The 10,874-nt window shown below is 44.9% G+C and overlaps 1 long non-coding RNA gene across 1 annotated transcript in view; it reads left to right on the top strand.

Moving 5' to 3' along the window:
* The first annotated feature begins 61 nt into the window (after positions 1-61).
* The window catches only part of LOC135968574 (uncharacterized), a 16,152-nt gene continuing 5,339 nt past the window's right edge, over positions 62-10,874 (top strand). The window contains exons 1-3 of the long non-coding RNA XR_010583458.1: positions 62-136; positions 1,828-1,918; positions 2,249-2,390. This is a non-coding gene — a long non-coding RNA (uncharacterized lncRNA). The remainder of the gene's footprint in view (positions 137-1,827; positions 1,919-2,248; positions 2,391-10,874) is intronic.

Genomic DNA, 10,874 nt, shown 5'->3' with positions numbered 1-10,874 from the left:
GGGCAGGGCCACGCCCCAGTGCCTCTGATTGGATGGAATGCTAGGCCCCGCCCCCATGTCTGAGTGACAGCGGAAGCCCTGGGTATCAGGCCCTGCAGAGCCAGACTCACGGATTTTAACCACTGCTTCCCTAAGGGTGAGCTCCTTCCTGCACTCTGGTTATGGATATTTGCATTTCATCCAAACTTGCTATTGATAGAGGAGAACGCTAGCGTTTTCCTCACTCAAGGGACTGTCCTTGCTCCTTCGTTCTGCACGGAGTCACAGGAGTGTGCAGGGAATTTCAGACTCAGTGTCTACAGGAGCCATCTCCTGCCTCAGAGCAGCAGTGGAACGGAGACCAGGCCAGGCACGCCTGCACCAGGAGGAGAGGCATATGTCCTCAAGCGGGCCGCAAGTGGGGATGAGGCATGGCCAAGACTTGTTCACTTACCCCATCCCCTCCTCACAGTGTGAAAATGCTCCCTTCTTCCAGATCTTCATTTTCACCAGCAGCAAACTCTCTCCTGAGGTTAATTTAAGCTTTTGACCTAAAGAAACTGTCAACTTTATCCAGGTGACGCCGCCCAAACAATTCTGTCTCTAGCCTGATCTTCACACATTTTCTTTATATATACGAAGATCTCTGTTAGATATAAAATGCTTTAGGAATAAATTCTTGGTCCTGCGAAGTAAAACTAACACTTAGGGAAAAGTTTAATTTGTTTAGCAAGGCAATTTACTTCTGCGGAAGGGTGCCACTTGTGTCAATCAAGATCACAAGAGCACAGAGAACAAACGTCACCAGGGGGTTTTATGTCCTTAATGCAGTCCCTATCTCTGTGTCACTCCTTCATGGCCTGGGGTTCGACCACACAATCTGAGCTGACCCGACTGGCTACTTGTACATATTTTTCTAAATACAGAAGGAGAGGGGAATGTGAGGTACAGAGGTGCAGCGCGTGAGACGTGCAGTTTCAGGGGAACAATGGGTACAGGTAACCAAGGGAACAGATGGGAGTTACTAATGAGAGCTGATGAGAAGGGGCTAGGCTGTTTTACAGTAACTAGGGGCAAGGAGGAACAGGAAAGTTGAGTTTGAGAACAAAAGACAAGGAAGTTAGCAGGCTAAATCTTTGAAAAGAAACTCAGAGAAATGTACTGTGTGTGACAATTCCTCCCTTTTCATTTTCTTATGATCTTTTTCTCTTTAAACTTTTTTAACGTGTTTTGGCTTTGCTGTTTGATTTGATCTTTTAAAAGGAAAAGCTTACTAGAACAAGGTGGAGGAGAACTAAGGGGGGTTTCAGTAAGTGCTGTCTGTGCAATCCTTTGTATTAGCCTATGGATGCATGCTATGACACAACATCTAACAAGAATAAGTACATCTGTTACGACTGTAAGAGCAGTAAGTATTGAGGCTATGATTCTTTATTTACTGAACTACTTTCCTAGCCATCTTGAAATAGGGTCATTGACTCCAGAATTTTTAGCTAATTCTTTGGATAAAGTGCTAAGTCCTTACAAGGCCTTTGTTATGCTCGCACTGGGGGGCAGTGTTGTTTGGGATGAAGGTACAACACTGGGTTTTAATCATAACACAAACTCCACCTTTTTCGGCTAATAACATGTCTAGAGTCATTCTGGTTTTTTTTTGTTTGTTTGTTTTTTGTTTTTTGAGACACAGTCTTGCTCTGTTGTCCAGGCTGGAGTGCAGTGGTGCGATCTCAGCTTACTGCAAGCTCCGCCTCCTGGGTTCACGCCATTCTCCTGCCTCAGCCTCCCTAGTAGCTGGGACTACAGGGGCCCACCACCACGCCCGCCTAATTTTTTTGTATTTTTTGGTAGAGACGAGGTTTCACCATGTTAGCCAGGATGGTTTCGATCTCCTGACCTCGTGATCCGCCCACCTTGGCCTCCCAAAGTGCTGGGATTACAGGTATGAGCCACTGCGCCTAGCCGAGCCATTCTGTTTTCTTAAGCTATTTGGCTAGTAGGCCTTCATTGGTCAGCTATTCTTTTGATAGCATCCTTGGTGTAATTCATAAACTGCTGCTGATTATAATAGATGTAATTTATCTAAGCTACCTTTTTATTAACAGTTATTCATGGAAATATGGATTTAAATCTTGCAGTTATTTGGTCTCAGGTTTTGAACTTGTTAGGCAACTGCCCGTGGGACTCTAATGGCCTTTATGTAAACTTGAGATTCAAAAGACTTATAAGGGGCTTATTTTATTTTTCGGTGTTGTGGTTTTTCCTTTTATAGTTGATGAAATGCCAGGGTGAAAGGGATCGCCAGTTGGACAAGAGCGCCAGTGCCGCTCCAGTTACTTGGCAGAGTGTCCAGTAAATGTCCACTACAATACCACCATACATCTGCTTGAGGATGACTAAGGGCAGACTGATGGGTAAGTTTTTGGAAGGGCTTAAGCTTATTGCATCTTGTTAAACTTCTAAGGAATGCTAAATTCTCCTTTTGTCGTGAGAGACACGAGGTGAAATTGACGTTGGGGGACGGACACTGAATGGCCTTTGGGGGCTGACCTGCAGGTTGTTGGACTTCAGGATATAGCAGAGAGAGAGCTTGGCATGCTTTGTTGCCCCAGGCTGTGGAATTTTGGAAAAGAGCTACCATACAGCCTATGCCTGGTCAACTGAAGGGCTATCCTAGTGGAAAGGAAACAATCCGGGCCTCTGGTCTGCCATGCGTACAAGCATAACAATTGCTTTTGTTCAATGTGCAGACAGAATATTGAATCCATTCCAACCAGGCATTTACATCTTGATATCCTGTTTTAATTGCTAGGGTTTGTCTTAAATCTTTTACTTCTACAATATTTACTTTAGTATTATCATTAGGTAGAAAAGAGGTGGCAGTCTGATTAAAAGAAAGCTTAGAAGGAGAAGAGAAGGAAGGGGGTAAAGAGAATGAAAAATTAATAAAACGCACTTCGAAAGACCTTATGAGGTCTGTGCTGGCCATTTGGCTCCTATGCTATAGAAGGGACTTAAAGTAGGTTTAGGGTCAGTAGAGGCAGAAATTTGTATGGGATTACATTGATTATACTGGCAATTGGGGGAGGTGCTTTTTTAGTGAAATGAATGTATGGTTTTTAGGATATACAGCCACTTGCTGATGGGGTCTAGCCTTGATATTTGGTTGTCCATAGGACATCATTCTAGCTATGACAGACTTGTTTTCTTATATTTCTTAAGGAATAAGAGTCTTGGTAGGGGGAGCCTTTCACCTTAAAGGGACAGAGATACTTTTCTGAGGCTGAGACTTGTCTTTGACTTTGGAGATCTTTACAGGGTATGACTAGACATAACATTAAACGTGATAACTTGGGGTGAGTTTGATTGAGTTACATTAATGATAAGGTGGTCAGCATTAGAAGGGGAAAAGAAGAAAGAGTAATAGAATAGATGGAAGAGAGTTAAATTTTTCTTAGCTTTAGTTTGAGGGGGTTTCCCCCTGGAATAATGGCCTACAATTTTGGGGGTGGCGGTGCTTTCTTGACTCGGGTGTGATGGGTCTATCCTTTCTCTGCTGTCCAGACTGCAGTTTCAATGGTGGGAAGTACTAGGCCGGCTCCTCAGGCTGGTGTTGATGTACTGGGAACTCTAGGGGAGGCACCTGCACTGGAAAATTGTGAGTTTTGAGGGAAGAGAAAGTGGAAGATAAACCAAGTATGTAGGAATGTTGGCAGTGGATTTTTTTCTGGTAACTGAAGGTTATTTAACACTTGGGTGATTAACTCTTCATGAATAAGGCTTTGACCTTTATTATTAATTGTCTGAAATTTTCTAAATGTATGAACCACCATAAAGGCGTATTTAGAATCAGTGTAGGTTAGAATAGATGGTTCCTTTGCAGGTACTTTAAAGCTTGACTAAGTGCAAACAGCTTACAGATTTGGGTCAACCAATTATTAAACAATTTTTAAAATTTTATTTCTCTAGGGATTTCTCTGTTAATTATTGAACATCTGTTGAATCCTTTTTTCTTTAATCATTTTTGAAGGGGGTTTCTCTTAAGTTTGGCCAGATGTTTGCATGGTAATCAGTTAAATCTAAACATGTGTGCTTCCTTTTTAGATTTGGATCTTTCTTTAAGAAACTTGTTAGGTTAAGCGAATTACTAGTTATGTTAAACTATCATTTTCAACAGAATAGCTTCATATTTATACACATGCAATTCTTTTTTGGTGGTACATTTTAATATAACTGACTTTAAAGAATCAAAGTTCTTTTCTGGTGGATATTTTCACTTTTAACACTGGCCTGACTATAATAAATACTGGTGGATATATCAGCTGAAAGATTATCTACTTCTTGCTTAGGAAACCTAGCTGCGGGGATGCCAGGCTGCTTGGAGCCATGGCTGAAGCCCCGTATTACTCGACCTTGGCAAAAGTAAGGCAGATATCCTATAATGTAGTTTGCATGGGGCATAGGCTGGGGCCTGGCTCGCATGTCATGCAGAGCCGCCGTCAATACAGTGCCGGGACCGTGGACCAGCCAGTGGGCAGGAGTATGGGCTTTGCCTGCCACAGGGGTGCACTATGGGCCAGACAATGCTAACAACATGTTGCGGCAGATCCTTCATGTTGCTAGCCTGGCAAAAGCCATCTGGTGAATTAGGAGCTTGGAGTTCTTTAGGGGAGAGGGACGTAGGCTGGGGAAGAACAGACTTATGGGGCAATGCCTGAGGGGAAGGGTTGGGTATATTAGGTGAGGAATGGTCTAGGGGATCTTGCGTATTGTTCTTTTTGCTAGGAACCCCTGAGCCCCTTCCTTCACTGTCTTTTTCATTCAAGATGGTTCTGTCTTAATAGGGCACATGTATAACTAATTTTCCTCCAAAGATTAGTTTTTGACTTGCTTCTTTCAATCCTTGGAGGAGGGGAAAGGACAACTCCTTGCCACTAACATAGGGCATAATCTATTTCTTCTCGGGAGGCAGGTCTTCTACTAGCAACATTTTCTATTAGAAGTTCACAAATCCATCCCTCATTTGACTCAAATTCTGGCCAGAAAACTAAGGGTTCAAGGATTAGTTCTTGAGTCTAAAAGGAACAGCAATATTTTATCATTAATTGCTTTTTCTTATGTTTAGCCTTTTCATTATCTTTCTAATGTTTTAACATGAGGTCTAGGGGACTATTGGGGATATCTTTGTTGCTAACTTTATATTTTTTGCTTGTAATATTTCCTATACTATTTTTTGCTTGTAATATTTCCTATCCTGGCTAGGCTCAATCCCTCGTAATAGGAATCTCTTGCCTAGGGGGGCTTGTTGTGGCTCAACCCCTCATATTAGGGATCTCTTGCCTATTTTGGGGGTTCCTTGTGGCTCAACCCCTCATATTAGGGGGTCTTTTGCCTATCCTTCACTGGAGGTGTTGCTAAGGCTCAATTCGACTATCCTTTAGCTCCACCTGCTGGAGGTTCGTTGCACTCTTCTTTCGCTTCATCCACTCTGGCTGCTTCCCTCGCAGGTTTCTTGCAGATTCCTCTTAGCATTGATGGCAGGTCAGTATAAACCTGTGACAGGACCCCCGAAGGGCTGCCCTAAGCCGTGTGAGGTGAACACAGAACCGCAGATTGGACCCACTCACTCCGCACAGCAGTAGTGCTTGTTGCCATTCATGCACTTTCAACCCCCAGAATGCCCTGACACACCCCTCCGACTACCAAAGAATTACTTTGTTGCCGACGTTTCCGACCTTGGTCTGTGCACAGAGTTTACCTGGTCGCCGCGGTGTTGCAAGCCTCTCTTCCCCGCGTTGCTGACAGTCCGGGTTTATTCGTCAAAATGGGTGGGTCTCGATCTCCTGTCCCTGAGGCCACCGCAATGGGGCAGTGGGACGCATCTCCCCAGGGTAGGGTGACCGAGGAACCCTTCTAAAAGGAGAATGGGGATCCCGGACGATCCCCCAGAATTGCTGGATATAAAATGCTCCCGGAATAAATGCTCGGTGCCGTGAAATAAAACCAGCACTCAGGCAAAAGTTTAATTCTCTCAGCAAGGCAATTTACTACCGCAGAACGGTGCCACTTGCATCAATCAAGATCACAAGAGCACAGAGAACAAAGGAGACCAGCAGGTTTTTATCCTTAATGAAGTCCCTATCTCTATGTCACTCCTTCACGGGCTGGGGTTGGACGGCACAATCTGAGCTGACCCGATTGGCTACTTGGGCTACTTGTATATATTTTTCTAAATATAGAAGGGGAGGGGGACATGAGGTACAGAGGTGGAGCGTGTGAGACGTGCAGTTTCAGGGGAACAATGGGTACAGGTAACCAAGGGAACAGATGTGAGTTACTGATTAGAGTTGATGAGAAGGGGGGTAGGCTGTTTTAAGGTAACTAGGAGCAAGGAGGAACAGGAAAGTTGAGTTTGAAAACAAAAGGAAGTTAGCAGGCTAAATCTTTAGAGAAAAACTCAAAGAAATTCACTGTATCTTACAAATCGGACCCCAGAGGCCCCATGCATGTCAAACCCCAAACACTGCCCAGAAGACAACCCCAGGCTTCAGAGGTACAACACTAGAAAGGACAGAACTCCCACACGTACGTGTGCATGTCGGTGTTACGCTTTCCAGGGCTCTTCAGCTTCTTGGAATCCACACTCCTTCTGGAGCTGCTTTCAGCAGCTGGAGGCCACCAGTAGGAGAGGGAGGGTTGCCCGGAAGCCCCCCGGAGCTCCCTTTCCCTCCCTTGGCAGGCTCCAGACTGGCCTCTGTGGTCACCGACCTCGGGCTCTGCTGCCCCCTGCAGGTTATTCAGCTACTTCTCACCCCGTTGATCAGTTCCATGACACAAACATCCTCAATCCCATTGTGTGAATAAGACACCAGCACAGTCCCTGCTCTCCTCCTATGTTTATGTATAAAGTGAGGGAGGAAAATTCTAAGATAACTTAAGTGCATTTAAAAGATTTCCAGATCGTGGTGGAGGTGGCAGCTGAGGGACCCGCGTTCAGTGACACTGCAGCACCTCCAGGCCAGGCTGGTCGGAGAGAGGGTGGAAAGCTGGAGATGGATGTGGATAGGTGGAGGGAGCAGCCCAGGGAACTGGGATCTGCAGCAGCGCGGCTCTAAGGCCCAGAGCCCGGGAGAGCAGAGATGGGGGGTCCCGGGACAGCACGCTCGGGGAGGAGAGAGTTGGGCGGTTTCCATGGGACGGGAGTGCTGTGGCAGCTGGTGTGGGCCAGTAGCTATCATAACTAAGCCCGATTGGGACGTGAAAACTTGGATTCCGTGGGAATTTATGAAAAGGAAGGCTCTGATGACAAAGAAGTCATCGATGGGGGTGGGGGAGGATGAGCGTCACTGGCAAGCTCGCCCCCTTATGGAAATAAAAGTGAACACTCAACTACTGCTGCAAAATGGGGTCAAAGGATGAGACTCTCACTGTCAGGGAACAGACTGCTGCAGAAGAGATTGCAAAGACCTTTTAACAACAGCCTGGGAGCCCCAGGCTATCATGCCTGTAAACCCAACATTTTGAGAGGCCAAAGTGGGAGGATCACTTGAAGCCAGAGGTTGGAGACCACCCTGAGCAGTGAAGTGGGACCCTCCCATCTCCATAAAAATTTTTTAAATTACCCAGGAGAAGTGTGTGCACCTACAGTCTCAGCTACTCAGGAGGCTGAGACAGGAGGGTCACTTGAGCCCCAAAGTTTGAGGATGCTGTGAGCTGTAATTGGGTACTGCACTTCAGCCAGACACTGTCTCAAAACAAACAAACAAAATAAAATAAAAATCCTACCAAACTCCCTGGGGAAACGTTGACCCCGTTTGATGATCTAAGTGCAAAACACAGCAGGTGGTGACATTTCCTTATGGACTGGATCATTCCAGCCACATAAGAGGCTTGGACTATTGAGGATTTACCAGGAGAGATGGCCTCCTTGCAGTCAATGGAAAAGGCCCTGGTAAAACCATCCCTTTAAACTTTATCAGATTCATCAGGGAGGAAGGGAGAAGGAAAACTTTAATCAAGCTTGCAGCACCTTCAGCATTAACCATTGGGTCAGCTTGTTCTCTGACCTTCCTCATATTTGCTTCATACCTAGTGTCCTAGAACCCCTTAGACCCTAAATGATAGTTCCTGTTAACTGCTCTATAGATAACAACTGGAACATTAGATATTTTCCCTTTGAATTTCCCTTCGAAATATTTCCTTTTCAGGGCGGGGTGCATTGGTTCATGACTGTAATCTCAGCACTTTCGGAGGCTAAGGTTGGGGGATCACTTGAGCCTGGGCATTCAAGAACAGCCTGGGCAACAGAGTGAGACTCCATCTGTACAAAAAATTTAAAAACAGTCAGCATGGTGGCATGTGCCTTTATTCCCAGCTACTTGGGAGGCTGAGGCAGGAGAATCCCTTGAGCCCAGGAGTTTCTGCAGTGAGCTATGATCCCACCACTGCACTCCAGCCTGGGAAACAGAACCACACTATGTCTCTTAAGAAACAAAAAAGAAAAAAGAAATCCAGACATTTGTTCATCTTCAGATTATTGGAGAGCATTATCTGACACTTAGCCCATCGTTTGATACCAATATGCAGAATTATTAGAAAGGACTGGGACACAGCTCTGCAGTTAATGTGTTAGTATGCTGACGTACTAACTTCAGCAAGACACGGTCTCAAAAAAATAAATAAAATTTAAAAATCCCACAAAACTCCCTGGGCATGGTGGCTCATGCTTGTAATCCTAGCACTTTTGGAGACTGAGCTGGGAGGACTGCTTGAGAAAAAGAATTAGAGAACAGCCTGGGAAACATAGCATAATCCTGTCCCTATTATTTAAAATTCTAAATAAAAGTCTGAAAAGCAGCATTTCCCACCTATTCTCTTTTTTTTTTTTTTTTTTTGAGACGGAGTCTTGCTCTGTAGCCCGGGCTGGAGTGCAGTGGCTGGATCTCAGCTCACTGCAAGCTCCGCCTCCCGGGTTTACGCCATTCTCCTGCCTCAGCCTCCGGAGTAGCTGGGACTACAGGCGCCTGCCACCTCGCCCGGCTAGTTTTTTGTATGTTTAGTAGAGACGGGGTTTCACGGTGTTAGCCAGGATGGTCTCGATCTCCTGACCTCGTGATCCGCCCGTCTCGGCCTCCCAAAGTGCTGGGATTACAGGCTTGAGCCACCGCGCCCAGCCTTCCCACCTATTCTCTATGAGGGAGTCCTCATCTACATAACAAGGTCTCCTTAGCTACACAGAAGGCAAGCTTCTTCCCTTTCTCTTCCCTAATCTGTCTTGCTATTAAACCTGACTTACCCACCAAATCCGGGATTTTTTGGCCAGCCACATCTGCATTCTTTCCTGGCCTCAGAATGGTATATAAGCTTTTTTGTCTTATTGTTCGGTGGGTCTTCATTCTGAAGGCTCCCATATATAAATGTTAAATAAATTTGTATGACTTAATCCAAGTTCCATGATCTGAAAACATTTTTCCTGTCTTTGGACCTTATTTTATTTAAAAAAAGTGCAAGAACATGCATATCTAAAAATGAGCATTTTCGTATCTCAGAAATCAAGATATTTTTCATATATAACCAGAAAATGGCATTCGTATTTAATAATGCCCTAGTATCAACACATTGAGGGATATTAAAACATCATTAATAGTGTAAAGCAGAATTCTGGAAGTTTAGCTTTGAATACATTTCATTTTGTCGGTTAAACATTGAAGAGAGTGTGTGGTGTTAGGATATGTATTGGTTTTCATCCAGGGTAATAATGTTGGGTGTGTTAGGCCTCCAGGAAAGTCCTTGACCTTCTCCTGCCCTCCTTCCACTCTAATTTAGTTTCCCCACCTTTTTGATTGTGGGTCTTAAAACCCTCTCATGAGAGGGTCCCACTGACTTCATGAAGAGTTTCTTCCTACAGATTGTAGCCTTGGAAATACTCATTAGATTCCTTATCTGTAGCTGTGTGTCTGAAGGTAGTTCCAGCATAAACTACGAGTCTGAGGATTGCTTAAATAACTTATTTCTAAATGCTGAAACAAAAATTTCAGATGTGCTCCAGTGTCCTCTTTGGGGTGCTCCTTGGGCTCTTTGTGAAGCATCAAGACACCCCCATATCCAAGCCAATGTCAGGCTCTCCAGTGTGTTCTGTTCATCACCCTCACCCTGCACTTTCATTGTCACTGTCATTGGCCATTCCAACACTGTGCTTGCATCCTGTGGAAAGTCACATTTGGGATCAAGTGAATTGTGTTCTTTCTACTCTTTGGTGAAAAGTATCAGGGTGTATTTGGACTTCAAGGGAAAAGGATGAGACGGGTTGGATTCAGGTGCATCCAACTTATTTTTTTTTTTTTCATGAGACGGAGTCTCACTGTGTCGACTAGGCTGGAGAGTGCAAAGGTGTGATCTCAGTTCACTGTTATCTCTGTATCCAGGCTCAAGCCATTCTCCTGCCTCAGCATCCTTATTAGCTGGGATTACAGGCACACACCGCGATGCCCAGCTAATTTTTGTATTTTTAGTAGAGACAGGGTTTCACCATGTTGGCCAGGCTTGTCTTGAACTTCTGACCTCAAATGATCCACCTGCTTTGAACTAGCAAAGTGGTGGGATTACAGGTGTGAGCCACCGTTCCTGGTCAGGTTTCACTGCCCTGTCTTCCCTGCTCTGAGTTACTTTGTGTGATCTGACAATCAATGATTCCACCCTTCACTGATGTGGATGCATTATCTGGGACTGGGTATGTCACCTCCACACACAGACAGGGTTTGGTCAGTGATTGATGCTGCATCCTGTGGTGTCTGGATTTTGAACTTAGGGGTTTTAAATAAGTGTTTCTGAAGAGCAGCTTCATTGGCACCTTAAAGGAAGTGACTGAATCAGTCTATGCCATTGCATAATATATAAAA

Source organism: Macaca fascicularis, chromosome 19 (assembly GCF_037993035.2).
Source record: "Macaca fascicularis isolate 582-1 chromosome 19, T2T-MFA8v1.1".
Taxonomy (NCBI): Eukaryota; Metazoa; Chordata; class Mammalia; order Primates; family Cercopithecidae; genus Macaca; species Macaca fascicularis.
This window is presented reverse-complemented; position numbering and strand designations above follow the sequence as displayed.